Source organism: Atractosteus spatula, chromosome 24, assembly GCF_055471065.1.
Source record: "Atractosteus spatula isolate fAtrSpa1 chromosome 24, fAtrSpa1.hap1, whole genome shotgun sequence".
In the NCBI taxonomy this organism is placed as follows: Eukaryota; Metazoa; Chordata; class Actinopteri; order Semionotiformes; family Lepisosteidae; genus Atractosteus; species Atractosteus spatula.
The window spans coordinates 9,161,701-9,182,833 of record NC_142729.1 but is presented as its reverse complement, the minus strand read 5'-3'; the positions used below and the strand labels follow the sequence as shown (position 1 = coordinate 9,182,833).

Sequence of the window (21,133 nt, the reverse complement as noted above, 5' to 3'; positions counted from 1 at the left end):
CTGTAATCGCAGCAAAAGGTGGCTCTACAAAGTATTAACGCAAGGGGGCCGAATAATTTTGCACGCCCCACTTTTCATTTTTTTATTAGTTAAAAAAGTTTCAAAAATCCAATAGATTTCGTTCCACTTCACAATTGTGTCCCACTTGTTGGTGATTCTTCACATAAAATAAAAAATTTATATCTTTATGTTTGAAGCCTGAAATGTGGCAAAAGGTTGAAAAGTTCAAGGGGGCCGAATACTTTCGCAAGGCACTGTATATAGCCCAAGGGAAAGAGGGACTGGAAGGGCAGCAGGCAGAAAACTAGGGACAGGACGGAGTAGGAGCGCCCTCTGGCTGCAGAGGGCGTGACAAATAAGGGCTAGCAAACCAGAAAAACTATCAAATTATCAGTCTGGAGGGCCTGATTTGATTCATTTTATGGCTAGCCATTCCAAAACATTTTGAAAACTTGAAAGATGTTAAGTTCATGGTTCCTTAGCTTTAATTATACTCTAAAAGAATGTGAACTTTCAGCAGCTGGTTACTTACTCTTGTCTCAAAGTTCTCATGATTGTATGCAGTTTGATTTTATCCAAAGCTGTGTCCACTGTCAGAGTCCAGTGAAAAAAAATGAGGAGAGAATACAAAAGAACAGCACACTTCTGGAACACAACAACACCAACACATTAGCAAACTTCACAATATGAAAATGTCACAGTGTGAGAGAAGCCATACATACAGTACATGCAATAACTAACTTGATTCAGTGTTGAAATAAATAAATTGTTCTTAAATTAACAGAGTTAAAAACCTAACCAGGAAACTTAAAATATGTACCATTTTACCTAGGTTTCTCCATGGCTGAATATTGTTTTAGGCCTATATACTGTACAGTACTACAGTATATGTCAAAATATTTCTGTTCTCATTCTTACATTTAGCATCAAACTACTTTTCATCATTCTCTTTGTGTGTTTATTCTAAGTATGGTCGTCATCTTTGGAATTTACTAGAGTTGGTATTGAAGGTTTAAGGATTTGTCAAATGACGATGTTGTTTCTCGCATTAACAAAAAACATTTGTCAATGTTTGAATACTGTAGTATGTTGGGTATCATATGGATGAACCAACAGAAATTAAATGTTCCTCATATTGTCTGACTATATACATTTTCTATATTTACAGAATGTCAAAGTATGCTTGGACAGCTTAGGAATTTGCCTACATTAGCAGACTACAAAGGCATGGATATCTACAATAAGTAATAGCCACAGTCCATGTCACTAACCTGTACTTAAAAAGAGAGCAAGGAGCAGTAGAGAAATATGTGACATGAAAGAGCACAATTTACACTCATTGTCATAAAAAGGATTTCTCCTTCATAAACTAAAACTTCTCAGGTATGCTTGGATACAACTTCCCAATATATTTCAGGTGTGCATTTAAAAAGAAAAATACAGTACTTTGCAAAAGTATTCAGACCGTATTCAAATAACGAGAACATACTGTATGTTCTCTATTATTGTTTATGTTGAAACACGTTATTTCAGTCTTATTTGTTTTATGCTTGAAAAACATTTTCAGAAAATCATTTTTTTCCTTTATTGCCACATTTTTTTTATCTTTCTCATAGGCATTTTTACCTGTTTTTGCACTGTTATACTCCTTTTAAGTAGATACTGATCTTTCTAATCATTGTTCAGTAAATGATTTACATTGTGCCAAATAACATTTTGTTGATACCATCAACAAAATAGGTACTGTAATTTGATTCACATTAACTGCAGTTTGGTGTAATACAGCCCAGAACAGCACAGTAGTATTATTTAGGATACCATTATAGATAAGAATAATCTATCGTATAGTGCAGTAATACTTTGTACACACAGTAATGCATATTTTCACACCATATTATCAATAATTAATGATAATTGAGCTATTATTTAATGAACATTTTTATTCAGTGTTATTTAGTAAAGTGCTTATTAAATTGCCATTTAGTGTATATAAATTATATTAATATTATCTGTATTACATATTATTGAATAGCACAATTAGTAGTGCTGCTACTCAGTACTCACCATGCTGAGTGTCTATCTGTACTCTCTGTATCCGAGTCGTGTGAGTCTGTCTGCAGTTTGAAAGAAAACACACTGACATATCGATAGTTGCTAAAATATTCAATCAGAATTATTGACAGACTGATACTCTGTGACTCTGACACGGGACATGTTAGAAGTTGTAGAAAGAAACATGTCTTTTAGAGCTGCTGTTGGTATTGTCAATGGAATCATTAATTGTGACAAAGTTACTCACCTGTCTTATTCCTTCAGTGAGACAGAGACTGCCACTCTCTGTATGTTTATATAGAGAACTATTTAAGACGTCATTTCAACTTCTTTGCATGAGAAACAATTCCCTGTTCAGAGAAACTACATGATTGTCTATCAACTGCATTTTCATTGTAAGCTAACTTATTATATGATCTCGAGAAGGTTTGTGCATTCCATAAAAGGTTAGCAATTATTGAGCCTTCTAAATGTATTCACTCTCTTCCAGTAAAATGTTGCATTTTGTTGAATTACACTGATGTGTATACTTTTTTAAGTAAAGATTTTAATCAAAACTGAACATTTTTATGGGTGAAAGAATATAAATGTCAATAAAGTTTAAATAAAAATTAAAAACTAAAATTTGTTGACAGCATAAGCATTTACCTCCTATGCGCTGACAAATCTAAATTACCTTTAGAGGCCACACATTTACTGTAGCTGAGTGCCTTCTGTATGTAGACTAACAATTTCCACAAACCTCGTTAGGTTTTTAAATTTGCTTCGAAGGATATGTTAAATAAATAAATATATATATTTATATAATAAAGGATACTTACTGTATTTGACACAATATATTGATAAATATGCTAATACGCATTATAAAGTGGCAGCCTCCACTTCAGTAGAAAGTAGAATTAAAGGGGTTTTAATTGTAAAATAATTTTCAGATTTCTATTTGGAGTCATCATGTGTGCACCTGTAGAATGCCTGCTATGCCATGAAGATCTTTTTGTGTGTAAAATTGCAATAACATAGACTCTAAAACTACAATAACATAGTTTTGTTATATCTATAGTTGATTTATTTTATGTATCTTTCAAGTTGTATTTTCAAACACTGCTTAGCTATTTGTGAACATGTTTTTTTCATGGTTACAAGCTGTTGAAAGAAGTCTGGGACCTCAATGCCCTGATGCAGGCATACTACAGTAAAATTGCTCTTTTTGTTGATACTGTATCTTATCTGGTAATATTTATTTTTAGTTTTAAATATTATACTGTGCAGGAGTTTTTGTTTCAATTATTCTCCTACATGGAAAGATGAAATGTTGTACATTTTAAAAAGGAAGGGTTTAAACAGGCCAAGAGAGGGCACAATATTGTGCACACTCCACACAGAAGACACTCCAATCTGGAATCAGATCAAACACCCAAAAGCACCTTGCCACCTTGCAATACTATACTATAATATCAGCTTTTATTGCTCTTTTTCTTTAAAAGTAAAACATTAAGACATGTTTTCTAACACATTCAATTTGAATATAACTGTGTTTGACATTTTGACATAATAGGGGGTGTGATAGTAATGGGGAAACTCTAGTTAGAAAAGCATTGGTTTCTAAGTGACTTTGGATAGCTGTGGAGACTAGGCCATCTAACAGATAACATCTGTGAATAGTCTTATAATTACTTGCTGCATACTGTAATTCCCTGAGCAGAAAAAAAAAACTAGCCAGGCTCAGACCAGAGAATGGGTGAGACCGTAGTTCCGGTGTTATGTAGCATTTATGTGTAATGGCACCGGAAATGCAGGCAAGACAGAAGAACTGATCTCGCAGTCTAGGAAGTCTAGTGACTCTGGGATGAGATGTGTGTTAATGTGTGAGTTGTGAGTAAAGGTTCTGGTGACTGGATATGAGAGAGAGGTGCTGCAAGTGTACAGTGTAAGGTATGAGGTTGAGGCACTGAAGACTCTGAGTTGAGATGAGAGTGTAAGACCCAGCCTGGTGGCATAAAATGGAGACCAGACAGTCCAGAATGAATGCTAGGACAGCAAGTAGAGACAGGCTGCTTCAGGAGTACAGGATTCTTTATGGAGGCAGGCTGTTTCAACAGAGGAGTGGAGGCAGCTCAAGGTTTCTCTGGGGTTCTAGATGACAGTCTGCACCAGAATGGAGCAGCAATGCATCAAAAACTGGGGCAGCTGGAAAAGAGTCAAGGGTTCCAGAGCAGAGTGACTGCATGTAGTGTGGTCACTGAAGAATTATCCCAAGAAACCGAACAAAGAGAAAAGTGCAGTGGACTGGAAGCAGCACTGCCAGAGAAGGGTGAATGGTGAAGCGCCACCAGAGAAGACATTCTTAATTATATAGGAAAAAAGGGATAATTGGAGTCTAGATTAGGAGGAGCCTAAACAAGGTCCATTTGCAGCGGTAAGCCATGGAAAACTGTAAGCTCTCTTGAGAATACTATGGTTTCCCAGTGCAACCACAGGTCAAGAGATGCTGCAGGATTGCAGTTGTAAGACTGAAGGTTTAAGAAAATATTTAATTTATTACTGACAAATGTTACAAAAGATAACATAATGTTAATGCTATAGAATTAAAAATAAATAATACATGAATTAATACAGTTTAACTGTGTGTGAATTCAAACAGAACATGTGGATTCCTGCATTTGTGCTATGTTATTAGATTAGAATACATTTGGATTTTCCACCCATTATTTTAATGGTAAAAAATGTGAACTGAGTTATAAAAAAGAGGTCTCTTGGAGAAGTGAACAGTATACACATAACGGTGTATGTGAGAACCTCATTGCATGCAAATTACTGTGGAGAAGAGAATAAAGAGCTTCAGTATTAAAGATAAATTACAGATTTAAAGAATAGGCCAGTGTTCTTCTGATCAGACATGTGTTTAAATTTTTAATGTTTAAATATCAGTATTAGGGCATTCAGTGAATATAGTGAATGAGCAATTACAGTGTTATGTAAAAAAGATTAGGAATTTGTTTATCTCTGCACATTAATTCAGGATCATTTCTGTGTATACTATTATCTGCCTTTATTGCAAATATCTGCCTATACCGCAGGACTGCTTTGATCTCACCAACTGGAACATGTTTAAAGCTGCTGCATCATACTAATTCGACTTAGAAGAGTACACATCATCTGTCAATGGTTGTGCAGATGATGTTGTGATCACTAAGTCTGTCAATATTCAACCTGACCAGAAGCCCTGGTTAAACACCGAGGTCTTTTCGCTGCTGAGGGCTCAAAATACTGCATTTAAATCTGGCGACAGAGCGGCACTCAAAGGGCCCATTTAACCAGCGGCTGCAGGAAAGCTGAACAAGCCTAAGCCCTGATGATTCAGGAGCATTTTGTGGTTAAGGACCCGAGGCGGCTGTGGCAGGGCATACAGACCATCACTGACTACAAGAGAAGAAACAACAGTGTTGATGGCCGGAATGTGTCCCTGCTTAATATGCTGAACAAATTCTACACCCGGTTTGAGGCACTCAACACAACCCCTGCCATGAACGCAGCACCTCCTCCAGGCGACCAGGTGCTGTCTGTCTCCCTAGCTGACGTGAGGACGACTCTGGCAAGAGTTTAGACATGGAACGCCGTAGGTCCAGACGGCATCCTCAGTCGCGTACTAAGGGAGTGCACTAGTGAGTTAGCGGCGGTCTTCACCGACATCATTAACACCTCCCTGGTTCAGGTTGTTGTCCCACAATGCTTCAAATCCACCATCATCACCCTGGTTCCCAAGAAATCACTAGTATCCAGCCTCAATGGCTATCGCCCCGTCACACTCACCCCTGTCATTATGAAGTGCTTCGAGAATAGTCATGTCACACATCAAGGCCTCTATCTCACCCACACCAGTATGCCTATCGCCACAGTAGATACACAGAGGATGTCATCACCGCTGCAGTATATCTGCCACTGACCCATCAGGAGGGAAAAGACTGTTATGTCAGAATGCTGTTCATAGACTTCAGCTCAGCATTCAATACCATCATCCCCCAGCAACTGATACACAAGCTGTCCTCACTTGTCCCTCACTGGGTCTGAACACTCCACTGTGCAACTGGATCCTGGACTTCTTAACCAACAGGCCCCAGGCCATAAGAATCCACAGTACCACCTCCAACACCATCATTCTGAACACTGGTGCACCGCAAGGCTGTGTGCTCCAAATGCAGCAGTAATCATATCATCAAGTATGCTGATGACACCACAGTTGTGGACCTCATCACTAACAGTAATAAATCAGCCTATAGGGATGAAGTGGAGCGGCTTGCAGCTTGGTGTAAGGCCAACAATCTGTCTCTCAATGTCGAGAAGACCAAGGAGATGACTGTTGACCTCAGAAGAACTCAGGCTGTCCACAATCCTCTGTGTATTGAAGGTTCAGCTGTGGAGTTTCTGGGAGTACACATCCCCGAAGACCTATCTTGGACCCACAATACATCGAACTTAGTCAAAAAGGAACTACAACATCTCCAGTTCCTGAGGAGATTGAAAACAGCCAGACTTCCACCCCCTATCCTCACTAGCTTCTATAGGTGCGTCTTTAAAAGCATCCTGACATGCTGCATCGCCATCTGATATGGGAACTGCACTGTCTCTGACCAGGGAGCTCTGCAGCGAGTGGTGAAGACAGCCCAGGCCATCACCAGGACTTCACTGCCCACCATCCAGTGTACTTACTACAAGAGGTGTGCCAGGAGAGCATGCACCATCATCAAAGACCCCTCCCACCCTTTTCACAGTCTTTTTTCACCTCTGCCTTATGGAAGACAGTATCGCAGCCTGCAAGTCAGCACCACCAGACTAAGAAATAGCTTTTTCCTGCAGGCTGTTAGATGAGCCTTGTCAGTACCTAGATGGGAGACCTCCTGGGAAAGCTAAGGTTGCTGCTGGAAGAGGTGTTAGTGGGACCAGCAGGGGACACTCACCCTGCAGTCTATGTGGGTTTTAATGCCCCAGTATAGTGATGGGGATACTATACTGTAAAAAGAAGCCGTCCTTCGGATGAGATGTAAAACCAAGGTCCTGACTCTCTGTGGTCATTAAAAATCCCAGAGCTTTTCTCGAAAAGAGTAGGAGTGCAACCCCGGCATCTTGGCCAAATTTCCCCCTGGCCTTTACCCATCATGGTCTCCTAATAATCCTCATCTATAAATTGGCATCATCACTCTGCTCTTCTCCCCACTAATAGCCAAAGTGTGGTGAGCGTCCTGGGGCACTCTGGGTGCCGTCGCATCATCCAGGTGGGGCTGCACACTAGTGGTGGTGCAGGGGATCCCTATTACCTGTAAATTGCTTTGAGTGGAGTGTCCAGAAAAGCAGTGTATAAGTGTAAGCAATTATTAATTATTATTATGCTGAACACCCACACCCATTGCTGCTCTATCACCACTGTCGCAATGACTGTATGCCCTGTCATGTTGTTATGTCTACTGTATGTCCTGCACCATTGTCTGCACCCCATTTCCCCTCCATACCACCAATGTATTTCAAAATGCTTATTTGCACAAATCACTACTGTAAATACCCATTTATTTACTATTTATCTATTTATTCATTACACTATTTTATTTTTATTTATCTATACAGCATATACTGTACCTATACTACCTCAACAACTGCTAACTGACTGCTAATTAGTGTTCTTCTGTGTTGTCCTGTGACAATATTCTGCTTGTTCTAGTGTATTTTGCACCATGGTCCAGGAGAAACTATATTTAGATATCTCTTGTACAAGTGTTGAATGGCAATAAAATCTAACCTGTTTTTGCTTACAAGTACTAAGGTACGTTCGTTCCTCAATGTGCTCTGTCAATCACCTCTTACCATAAGTACTTATGACAAGTGTCCAGATGAAGATGGTTATGAAAGACATTGTTGCTGTGGGTTCTGTTGCCACGAAGAGCAGCTCTCAGTCATGAAGTGTTAAACTCACAGGGCTATTAACACTCCCAGAGCACTGAAGCATGTTCTGCCAATGCAAAGTGTCTCTTCTATGCAAATTGGCCAGTAAACTGTAGACTGTTATTATAGCAATTGAGCAAGGAGTTTAACTAAAGTATAAAATCTGCATTCATTTGTACAAATTCTACAGTATATGACACAGACATTTAATAATCTACTTCCAGAGTCACAGTTTAGTTCCAACTATAGATTCTTTCTTTATTGCAACATTAATAAAATGGAAAACACAGTGGTGTAGTAACTACTACTGCTGCCTCCCAGCTCTTGAGCCCTGGGTTTGTATGTTTTCATTGCTTTTTGACCTCTTGGCTAAGATCAATTGTGTTATTGTGTTGTGTTTCCACAGCTTTGTGCAGTGGCAGTATTGTAACCTAAGAGGTTTAGCCAAGGTGTTATTATTGCTAGTTGAAAACTTGTATTCACACTGCTGTAGTGTACAGGCTGTCTCCTGCCTTGTGCTGTCTGCTTGCTGGGATAGATTACGAGTCCCCCTCAACCCTGAATGAGTTGAACCAGTTAGAAAATGGATACATTTAGAATACATTTAGAAGCCACAGGAGGTTGGTGCAAACAGCATGATGAGTGTGGAAACACGCCTTCACTGATAACAGATTATAACACAACATTCAGAGACAAAGAACCTTCATAGAATTCCTCAACAGACAGCTGGACAGCAGTGCAGTGCTCTCACTGCTGAGATATTCAGAAACACTTCTGAGCTATCATGAATAATTTTAAAGAAAGATAGGGTAGATCTAGATCTGTCAAAGTTTAGAGTTTTCAGAAAAAGCACATTTGAAACTCTGTTATAAATGTTCATTCTGATTTCACGCTCAACATCTTTGATACCTCAAAGTATTATCTGTTATTGTGTGTATCTCTGTGTGAACCTGTGAAAGAATCTATTTGCACACAGTTTCAGAGAAATGTTTTTTAGAGTAAAGTCAATCTCTTATTCGCTAACACTGAAATTAGGTGGGATCTCATACTGAATGGTACTGAATGGTAGGCCCTCAATTGATCAGGGCCTATGCTGCCTAATCAGTGAAAGTGTCTTTACTCTGTACATTATTACCCATAGATCAACAGACACCTCTGGACAAGCAGTGCTTGAAACACAGACTTTCTCCTCTGACAGAACAAGGACAGCAAGACTGGACAAGTTCACTCTCAGGACAGAGGGTTAATAATAGGAAGGAGATTTCCTTGTTTTTATACAGTACCTTACATGCCAAAGGATCCTTCACAAACAGGAGGGGACCCACTGCACTGAAGATCAGCACCAGCTGGGAGACGAGCAGCAGCCATTCTGCACCAGCAGCCCCATTACACAGCAGATTCTGGGGAGAAGAGAGTAACAGCGACACCATCACACCCCCTGCTGACTGAGCAGGCAGGAGCTCAATTTAAACCCTCATCTGATGGGCTGGCACCTCTTACAGCAGAGTGTCTATGGTCACCACACTGGGGTAACACCCAGGCATTACTGGCTAAAAACATAGTACAGGTGTTAAGAGTAGAATTAAAATGAGATTAGTATGGTCTTCTGGACACTCATTAGACTTTGTTGTTAAATTATGGTTAATAAAACAACAACCTAATTACCTAAATTCTCTGATCAACATTTCTTTCCCCTGTGTTGAGTGTCTGTTGTGAAGCTGTAGTATAATCTCACTGTCCCTCAAAAAGTCTTTAGTAACATTATAAGAAACAGAGTTTAAAGACCTCACTGCTCCCTGTAGTGTTACTGAGGACTCTCACTGGCACTGAGGACCACACTGCTGGTGCCTTTCAAGCAGAATGAGACCATGTGTGTCAGTGAATTGCTGCTCTGAACACTTTATGACACACAGCGTGGATCAGTTACTGCTCAGCCCTTTCAGAGTCACTGAGGACAGTTAAATTCATGAAAAATGTATCACATGTATTTTCTCAGTGTTGCAAGCTGTTTAAAAATAATGACTGCAACTGGACAGAATCCATCTCTCTCTCTCTGTATTTCTCTCAGTCTCTCTTTCAGATACTGGGCTGTGCCACAGAGTGCAGGAGTGCACCTTCTCTAGCTCTCCTGGCTGCTTCACACCCTGCTGACAAGAGGCGAGACATTTAAACAGGCAGGAGCTCAGCTGTCAGGTATCAGCAATATAACAACTGACAGCTGGCTCCCCTTAGGCTGTGACTTATCTGACTGAATGTCACACTCAGGATATTCTCAGTGCTTATACCCTAAATATTCACAATATATCAACATTTATAAATTATTTTAACTCACTTTCCTCCCAGATTGTTCTGACTCTCCAGCACAGACTGGTGTTCCAAGAGGCAAAATCTCTATCAGCTACACAGCCAGCAGCTGCTCTGGTACCTGGAAACCCAGCTGAAGATGCACTAGATTACTGTCTGACAGCTGTTAGCTACTGGGTAAAATAGTTATCCAGGTCTGTCCAAAAGCCCAACTCAGCTCTAAATGAACTTAAACAATCAGGATCGGGGATTGAGGCTCAGTTGCAGAGCTGTTACAGATGGACTGAACAGAGCAGGGTTTATACATAATTTGCAAACAGTGTTTAAAAAAACACATTACATTTGTTTTATAGAGATGAGTAACTTGTAATTTTTTACAAGACAAAAGGGTATTACAAATAACCTGAGTTTCTCAACAATGGATTAACATATACATAGAAGTTATGTATATCCATGATGAACAAGCCTCAGCTCTATACATTGTTGAACAAAGTATTGCTGCTCTGCAGCTGTTCTCAGCCTCAGTCCCCTGTGTTTACAGTTTATGAACAGAGCAGCTCCTGTAGAGCTGAGGGAGGTTTTTGTACAGGCGTGTATCACTGTGTGAGAGGAGTATGATAATTCTGTCCACAGTAGTAATCTGCTGCATCTTCAGCCTGGAGTCCACTGATGGTCAGACTGTAGTCCAGTCCAGATCCTCTGCCAGTGAAACGCTCTGGGACCCCAGACTGACGTTCAGTTGCTGGAGTTTTGGAGCTTCTCCAGGTTTCTGTTGGTACCAGTTCAGGTAGTTAAAATACCCAGTAATTGAGCTACTGGCTTTACAGTGGATCGTGACATTTCCTCCAGAGAGGACAGAGAGAGCTGGAGGAGTCTGAGTCATCACAGTCTGCCCAGAGGACTCTGAAAGAATCAAAGATTAAAACAGGCAGGACTGTTAAATCAAAATCAGTGATCGGTTTGTAAAGAAAGATATAAAAGAACGTATGAGATGTGTTCAATATTACAAATAATAATAATAAAAGTCCTCACCTGGGATACAGATGAGAAGTGTCCAGTGGAAGATGGTGATAAAAGTCATTGTTGCTGTGGGCTCTGTTGCCATGAAGGGCAGCTCTCAGTCATGAAGTGTTAAACTCACAGGGCTATAAACACGCCCAGAGCACTGAAGCTTGTGCTGCCAATGCAAAGTGTCTCTTCTATACAAATAGTTTTCATTTGAATCATCAACAACTCTAGAAAATATTTTATCTTTGAATGGAGTAAGATTAGCATTAAAACATCCATGAAGAAAACAATTGATCCTGACAAGATTTATAACGAGAACATGATAAGGCAAAATCCATCGAGATCATATTGTATTTGTTGAGGTTACGAGGTTTCTGATAAATGATTTTGAGAAATTATGGTTTGTGACTTGATTACATTTTTAGCTGAAACTTGTTCTTATACTGTACATTCTGTATATATGGTGTCCCTGTCCTTTCAATTGTGAGGATTAAAGTATGAAGGAGGTGAATATGAAAATTAATCATTTTGTTTGCAATACAACAGATTCCTATTCTTATAAATATGTACAGTATGATATCGCTGTCTATTGAGTTGTGATTAAAAGGGCAGTAAGAATAAATAAATACAGACTTTTACACCTCAAATCAATTTAACCAGAGCCTGTAGATTCAGTGTCGGACACATCTGAGAGGGAAAGTCAGTTCTAGTGTTGACTCTACTGGAGAGGAGGAGATACTGTATGAAAACCAGACAGCAGCAGTGAGATCACCGAACAGAGCTGTCTGTTGAGGCACAATGAGGCAGCAGATATTTCTCACTGTAAGGTGTTTAGACACTGGTGGCTGATGTTACTTTTATATTTCTGCCACGTTGCTTGTGAGCCAAATTTATTCCATGGTCACTGCCTGTGTGTAATCAAAATGGAGCAGCTTGACTTCCTTAGAAATACATTTTTCTCTTTAATAGATGTTTGATGTTAAGTCATAAATGACAAAGCAGTGTGACAAATAATCAAGACGAATTAGGTTTTGGACCAAATTAGGGATGAAGCCTTCAAAAGGCACAGATCAGAAGAAGATTACTTTAGTCTAAGTACTGTATAGGGACATTAATCATTATGTCCTGGAATGCGCATCATATCACCCATACCCCTATATAAGACTCCTGCTTCTCTTGCTGCTCAGTGTGGAAGAGAGAAGTGATTAGAAATGGCACTGTGAAGCTGTTCTGTGTCTGAACCTGGAGTCATTGTTCATAGATTGACAATATTCTAGTCTCTATAGATACAGTAACTCATTTGTATGTGTAGAAATGGACTAAATAAAGTCTGTACAATTCTAGAGGAAATCATATTTGACTTCTGAAGCTCAAGTGCAGAGCCACACTGAAGAGGTCTGACAGGAAGAGACTGAGTCCTTGAGTGTTCCAGTCCCAGTCAAAGCCCAGACTTGAATCCCATAGAAAAGTGATGGAAAGACTTGACAGCTGAAGTTCATAATCAATCCTCAACAGACCAAGTGAGAACTGAAGCAGTTTTTTTTACCAGGAAGAACAAACACAATTACACCATCCTGCTGTTCATATCTGAGGGAGACATACTGTATCCAGGAATGTTGACAACAGTAATTATTGCCAAATTTGCTTCTCAGCAACACCTGCCTTAGGGGACTGAATACTGATGCCTCGGTAAATTTCACTGTCTATGTCATCCTTGAAGGTTTCACTGGCATTTAACCTCCTACACCTATAATAGAGTTAATTTAAAACTCAATGAAAATAAATGCTTGAAAAAAAAGAAGTAGACACATTACTTGGAATTAATCAAAGTGTCTATATCATAAAGTATAAGATAAGATCACTGTATTGGCCATATAACATTTCTTTGTTTAAATTAATTATATAATAAATTTATTTTTGCATACCCCAGCTTGCTCTCCACAAGATACACAGGCAGGGAGAGAGAAGCCTGGGGTCAGAGCGCAGGGTCAGCCATTTTATACAGTGCCCCTGGAGCAGTTGGGGTTAAGGGCTTTGCAAAGGGGCCTAAAACCGGGGGTTTAAAAACTGAAAATCACGTGAATCACAAGTCCAAACTACAATCACAGACCTGAAATTCACAAAAAAAGATGAATTGTGTTTTATGATTACTTTGTCACTTTTTGTACTGTAAATCAATGATACACTATATATTAAACTCTGTGAATTGTCTGTATTTGTATAGTTTTTTACTTATTGTATTGACATGTTATATCTAAACAAAGGCATTCAGAATGTGGGAAACTGCCTAATTTGCAGAAAAACCTAATTTCATAAACATGACAATATTTGAAACAGATGCCATGATATCAGAAAAAAAGAATAAATTTGTCTTTTATTTGAAATTAATAACTATGGATAAGACTGGGGATTTCTTATAATGACAGTAAATAAGTAAAAGAATACAGTAAGAATATGAAAAAATACTTTAATATTAAAAATATTTGTTAATTCTTGTTAATTCTGTTTTCATGTTTGAACATATGCATGAAACTTTTATTTTCCCTGTTGTTGGAAAATAGTATAAATATGAAATTCTTGCATTACTCTAATATTTTTCTTCAATGTCAATCAAACCCCATCTACACACTGTTCTGATTGACTGATGTGGATGGTGGGCTCAAGATGATCTGGGATATTACACAGGGTCACTATGAGCTTAGACAGTAGAGACAGTAAGAGACTGTAGGTGTGAGATGAGGACTTTAACAACATCACTGTTCTTTTTCACACAGACTTTCAGATTTATAAGCTGGGCTTTATGATCTTGTGTTTGAGCTTTCCGTCTGTTATGGAGTGCGTGACCGATTATTTTGAAATGAACACAATTGAATTAAGTGTATGAAATACATTATAGAATTTACAAACACAAATGTTAATATTACACCTAAATATATATATATGATGTATATTTTATACTGTGTTTAATTATTTAAAATATTTTAATTTAGGGCATTTCAGGAATCCTTCTCAGGTGCTTAGAAAAAAAGACAACCATTGGCACAGAGGAGATACAGTAAATGCCAACAATCTGCAATGAACCGGAGGCTGTTCTGTTGTCTTTATCGATGTACTGTTGCACAGTGCAGGTAGCAGTGATCTGTCTCCCTCTTCTGGTCAGTTTTGAAAAGTCTGTAATGATTGTGGTTCTATTTGACAATAAACACCAGAAGGAGACTCATCAAGAGCTTCAGTGTCTTCAGGCTCCTGATTCATCTGATTGTCATTCTAACAGATCCAGGGTCTTGTGAACAGGCAGTCCCACATGTTAATAAGAATTTAACTCTACTGCCTGAACAGAAACCCTTTCTTTCTCTTCTCAGTGATGGAAGTTATCATTGGACTAAACATAAACAATATTTAAAATTTTTTTGAATGCCAAACAGATGTACATTTAAATTTTACCAAGAATATTTAACATAGTATCTACATAGCTGTTAAAAGCAAAAAATATTCATATTTTTCTCAGTCTCAGTCCTCTGTGGTTCCTGTTGATGAGCCAGAGCAGCTCCTGTAGAGCTGAGGGAGGTTTTTGTACAGACATGTATCACAGTGTGAGAGGCAGGCTGTTACTCTGCCCACAGTAATAATCTCCTGCATCTTCAGCCTGGACTCCAGTGATTGTCAGTGTAAAGGCTATTCCAGACCCACTGCCAATGAATCTGTCAGGAACCCCAGACTGATGGGTTGTTGCATAATAAACCAGGAGCTGTGGAGCCTGACCAGGTTTATGCAGGTACCAGTTCAGTAAGCTGTATCTACCACTGATAACAGAGCTGCTGGCTGTACAGCTGATCGTGACGGAGCTTCCTGGGAGAATAGACTGAGCTGGAGACAATCTGACCACTGAAGAGGTCTCACAAGAAGAGACTGAAAGTCCTTGAGTGTTCCAGTCCCAGTCAAAGCCCAGACTTGAATCCCATAGAAAAGTGATGGAAAGACTTGACAGCTGAAGTTCATAATCAATCCTCAACAGACCAAGTGAGGACTGAAGCAGTTTTACCAGAAAGAACAAACACAATTACACTATCCTGCTGTTCACATCTGAGGAAAACATACTGTATTCAGGAATGTGACACAAACTTTATAGTACTGGCAGCTTTACAGTAATTGTCAGCAGTTACAGAAATTACTGTGAAATTTGCTTCCAACAGCTACTGACTTAGGGGACTGAATATCGATGCTTCGGTGAAGTATGTAGAGTATGTATCTTCACAGCATGTTTCTTCATTGAAGATTTTGCGAACATTTAACCACCTACACACATAACACCATTTCTCTGAAATGAAAAGAAAAATCACTTCAAAAAAAGCATTACACACATTACATTCAACAAAAGCTGATATAATTGGCGGAAGGTGTAGTGTTATTTGTAGTTAATACTATTCATTCTTATGTGAAAGTAAGAAAATTTGAGGTGTACAGTATATACGGAAAACAGTCCATTCTGGTCCGGTCTAGTTATTTTCAAATGTTACAAAGTAATAATTTATTTCAGGCTTTAGCAACTGCAATTAACTTGAATCACAAGACCAAACTACACAAAAAACGGACTGAAAACTCACAAAAAGGTTTTATGATTCTTTGTTAGATTTGTGCTGTAAATTTGCAGTGATGGACTATATATTGTATTAAACACTGTGAATTGTCTGTACTTGTATTGTTTGTTCACATATTCTATTGACATATTGTATCTAAACAAAAGCATTCTGAATGTGTGAAACTGGCTGACTTACAGAAAGACCTCATATCTTAAACATGAAGATATTAGAAACAGATGCCAAGATGTCAGATAAAACAGGGTACATTTGTCTTTTATATGAGAATAATAACTGCAGATAGGACTGGAGGATTTCTTATCTACAGACTGTTGTGATTGACTGTGTGTGGACTGTGGGCTCAGGATGATATGAGATATTACAGAGGGTCACTGTGGGCACAGAAAGCAGAAACAGTGAGAGCCTGTATGAGACTTTAATAACCTAATTGTACTTTTCCAGATTCATAAACAGATTTATGTGTCTCAAAAACAACATTGGACAGCAAGTGTTTGGGCTTTCTTTCTGTTACAGAGTGTATAAACAATTACTTTCAGATTATCAGAATTAAACTGAGTGTATGAGAGAATATTGTGTAGGCAGATGTTCATATTGTATATAAAAAGGAAAATTGTGTATATTAAAATATTTTAATTTGAGACATTTTAGGAATCCTTCTTCAGGGTCTTAGAAAGAAATTAAACGACTGGAACAGTGGAGACAAATGCCAGTAATGAAGGAACTGGATTGACAAGGGTGAGAACTGCAGGCCATTCTGTTGGCTTTATCAATGTGCCATTGTACAGTGCAGGTAGCGGTGATCTGTCTCCCTCTTGTGGCCAGAGTTGAGAAATACAGACTTCATTTAATGTGGTTCTATTTGACTGTAAACACAACAGAATGTGAACCACCCAGAGCTTCAGTGTCTTCAGGCTCCTGCTTCGTCTGATTGGATCGGTAAGAGTGACAGTGTCCTGTGCACAGTCAGTCCAACATATTCATAATAAATTAACTCTACTGCCTGAACAGCAACTTTTTCTTTCTCTTCTTAGTGATGGAAGTTACCACTTGTTTTATTGGAAAAGTAAAATATATAAATGATAAACATTTAATATCACTGAAAATGCTAAAGAGATATACATTTATTTGATATGAAGAATGTATAAAAATATTTTCTACATAGCTGTTAAAAGTACAAATAATTCTTTATTTTTCATCTTCAGTTTCATTTAAAAACATACCGTAGATACGTTTAGAAGTCATTTGGGTAAAAATACTGACTATAACATTAAGGTAAAAGTTTAACACATTATGTACAATTTTATTTGTGCTCAGTTCACTTGTAATAGGTTGCCTGTTCGAATTCCGCGGCCGGCAGAGGAAATCTACTCTGTTGGGCCCCTAAGCAAGACCCTTAACCCCAGCTGCTACAGGGGCGCCGTATAAATGGTTGACCCTGCGCTCTGACCCCAGGCTTCTCTCTCCCCATCTGTGTGTCTCATGGAGAGCAAGCTGGGGTATGCAAAAAGATAAATTCCTAATGCAAGAAATTGTATAAGGCTAATAAAGTGATCTTATCTACAAATTATTTATGTGTTTAGAACTCAATATTTAATGATGCACAAACCCAGCGCTCTTCAGTGCAGATGAAGCAGCTCTGCAGCTGTTCTCAGCCTAAGTCCTCTGTGGTTCCTGTTGATGAGCCAGAGCAGCTCCTGTAGAGATGAGGGAGGTTTTTGTACAGACATGTATCACTGTGATACCCGCTGTAGCCCTGCTGACAGTAATAATCTCCTGCATCTTCAGCCTGGACTCCAGTGATTGTCAGTGTAAAGGCTGTTCCTGACCCACTGCCACTGAAACGACTTGGAATCCCAGACTGACGATATGTTGCTCCACATATCAGGAGTTTAGGAGCTTCTCCAGTTTTCTGATGATACCAAGCAAGACAGGGGCCACTTGAGCTACTACTACCACAATAACAGTCACCCAGAGAACTGCTGGTCTTACAGCTCACAGTGACTGTCTGTGATGGGAGAGCAGATGTCACTGATGGAGTCTGAGTCACAGTAACCTGTCCACTGGAACCTGGAACAAAATAAACAAGTAAATGTCTCACTAGAAATACAATTTGATTATGTTACAATTCCTGAAATGCCTACTTCAAATTTGTGCTATCACCTTGCAAATCTTTCAATCCAGTTTTCTAGTTTGAAAAGATAATATAAAATTACATTGCAAATCTCCTTGAATTGTGTTACTTTGCATTAATTTCATGGCTCCTCACCATGAAAGAAGACAAGTGTCCAGATGAAGATGGTGATGAAAGTCATTGTTGCTGTGGGTTCTGTTGCCATGAAGGGCAGCTCTCAGTCATAAAGTGTTAAACTCACAGGGCTATAAACACTCCCAGAGCACTGAAGCATGTGCTGCCAATGCAAAGTGTCTCTTCTATGCAAATTGTCTTCCTTGACAGGGCAGGACTTTTAGCCAAAATGAGATGTAAACACAGTTCGTGCACAAAGGTCTGTAAAAACATGTCTATTAGAATCTGATCCTGCATCATTCTGAATGATAAACAAAACAAGGTTTTCTTTATCACAGGAATATTCCAGGAGTCAATACAGCTAAAAAACCTATCAGTTGTACCTCATGTTTTCTTGTTTCTAATGAAATTCAACATATGCCAATTACTTTTGTGTTTAGTTAAGACTCACAGTGTGGATCAGTCAGTGTTCAGCCCTTTCAGAGTCACTGACACACACAGGACAATGATGCCACTGATTCTACTGCTGGGGACACTGGGGCTCTTTGCTTAAAGTGAGGACTGAAACAAACGTCAGTCTAGTATTTCATTTAACTAATTAGTAAAGTTAATTTTAGTCCAACTATCTTTACACTAACATAATCACAAGAGGTTAATAAAAAAAAGAAATATGAAATACATGGAAATGTAGAAAATATGTTTTATTAGGCAAATCAATCAATACAATATTTACAGCAAGAAAGCATTCTTTCATTACTTGTTACTTTTTCATTTCCAGCGTCCTGTTGCCAGATATTTGGAAATGGAAATATAGGCACATAAATTAAAAAATGTTTCTCACAAGCAATTTTAATTATTATATTATAACAATTTGTTGTTCATCATCATCTTACCTCCGGAGTCCAGTTGGCACATTGTTGTGACTCAGTATTTAAAATAAGTTTCAAAGGCTTTGCAATTGAATTACCAAAAAATAAATTATAAAAATATAATGCCAAAAAAATAGCCATTATTTGCCATCAGATAAAATATTTTAACAGCTTTTTTGCATTTCTAAATGTCTATTTTTATTTTGTGATATATATTGTTTCATGTCAAAATGCCTTTCCATCAGCTACATTTCCAAAGAAGGTACAGTACATGGACACTACTGTTAAAGCAGAAGGATGGTGTGTTATTTCTGAAGGATTTATGTCTGAAACATGATGATATTGTTACAAATGGGGGGATACAAAAATAGTGAAAATCAGGACCTGAATGAGAGGTTAAGTCAATAAGTGAAATAATTATTCATAACCCTCAACTTGTAAGTGATTTCTAGCAATATACCCGAGCGGTTGGTATAATTAGAGGCACATACTCAGGTACTGTGACAGAATGAACAAATCTTGGTTCATTTCACATGTTTTAAACAACTGTCCACACTAAATGAATAAGAACATTATGAATATGGTGCTTGGTCTTTTGTTTTATTGTCTGCAATAATCTAAATTATGTCATGTTCTAGTTTGAGGCTCTTTATAGATTCCAGCGTACAGGTGTGCAGAGAACAGAACTTTAATGCTAACAACTTACAGGAAGGCTTAGTATCATATCTGTGCTATTCCATATCTGTCATGGATGTCGGAAGGGACAAACCGTGGAGAGGCAGGAGAGCGAAAAAGACCTATGCGAACGGGGAGTTAGCCCGGCCTCAGCAGTGCAAAGAGTCCTGGAGTGCCGTATAGAAACCTATACCCTCAGGCCACGGACAGAGTGGTGACCTGGTGCTAGGCGGGTCTCAGGACATCCGAACGTCAATGCTGAGCCAAGCAGAATAAGTGACCCGGAAATATATAGCCCCAGAGAGAGAGACACCGGAAGGAGAGCAAAGCACAGGAAACTAGGGACAGGACAGAGTAGGAGCGCCGTCTGGCTACAGAGGGCGTGACAATATCCTTAACGGTCACTCATGATAACTCTAATCTTCTCATTAATCCCAAAGAGGCATTCAATTCCTCCTCCAGTTCTACTCATCTCCTCTCTGGAACAATCAGCAATATCCAGGCCTAGTGTCAGTCACTTAGCCCCAGCGTATCTCTCTGACAAATTCTTCCTGGGAAAACAGTGAACACTACTACTACAATACATTAATCTTACTACACCAGCCCAGATACCTACACCAGGTCAGTCACTCAAACCCTGGAGTGTCTCCCTGAGAAATATCCAGTGTTCTGCTGAAGTATTTCAGTTTTCACTGCCACCAACAAGAAATTCATTTTGAAATAATTATTTCCTGTGAAAGGTCTGAACTTTTGAAGTGAAACTGATAAATGAAGTCATCAAAATGACATCTTCTTGCTTAATCAGGCTCCTCTCCATTGTTCTCTTTGTTTAGATGAACCCTGTGTGTCAGGTAGAGGCAGTGGGCTGGTACAGTAGTTGGACACTGGGCTGCTCAGTTACAAGGCTGCGGACTTTCAATCTGGGTTCAATTCAATGTACAGTAAATTATGATCAAGTGAAAGACACCAACTCACAATGAGATTAACATGGGGCAACTTTACCATTTTTTTAACTAGAAACAGAAAACACTAAAAGCCTTTCTCTCCACAGTTGTCAGGAAAGAGTTCTTTCCAGGCCCTATGCAGACAACATGATCCGGAATTGAGTGAGAAAACACTGGGAAAAAATGCAGGATTTGGGAATGAAGACAGGGGGGCATGCCCATGGAGTGCTGGTGGTCGGGGGAGGTGTGGCCAAGGCAAACGATCCAGGGATGAGACGAACGGGAAATCCAAAAAGGGCAAAAGTCCAAAGCCAGGCGATCCATCCGAGACAGACTATTTAAAAACAGGAACCGGCATGGGGCACTGGAACGGGAACAAGAAACAGAAACTAAAAGCATAACGGTGCCAGGCGCATCCAGGTCCCGGGCTCGCATGATGCTCAGAAACAGACTCTCGAAATGTCTCTTTGCCAGAGTGCTGAGTGCAGTATAACCTGATCTTAAGTA

General features: G+C 39.0%; 1 pseudogene and 1 gene segment (V, D, J or C); both read left to right on the top strand.

The window, feature by feature from the left end:
* Window positions 1-21,133, top strand: part of LOC148815865 (Ig kappa chain V region Mem5-like) — a 364,398-nt gene that overhangs the window by 321,577 nt on the left and 21,688 nt on the right.
* Window positions 8,388-8,469, top strand: LOC148815866 (U4 spliceosomal RNA; annotated as a pseudogene).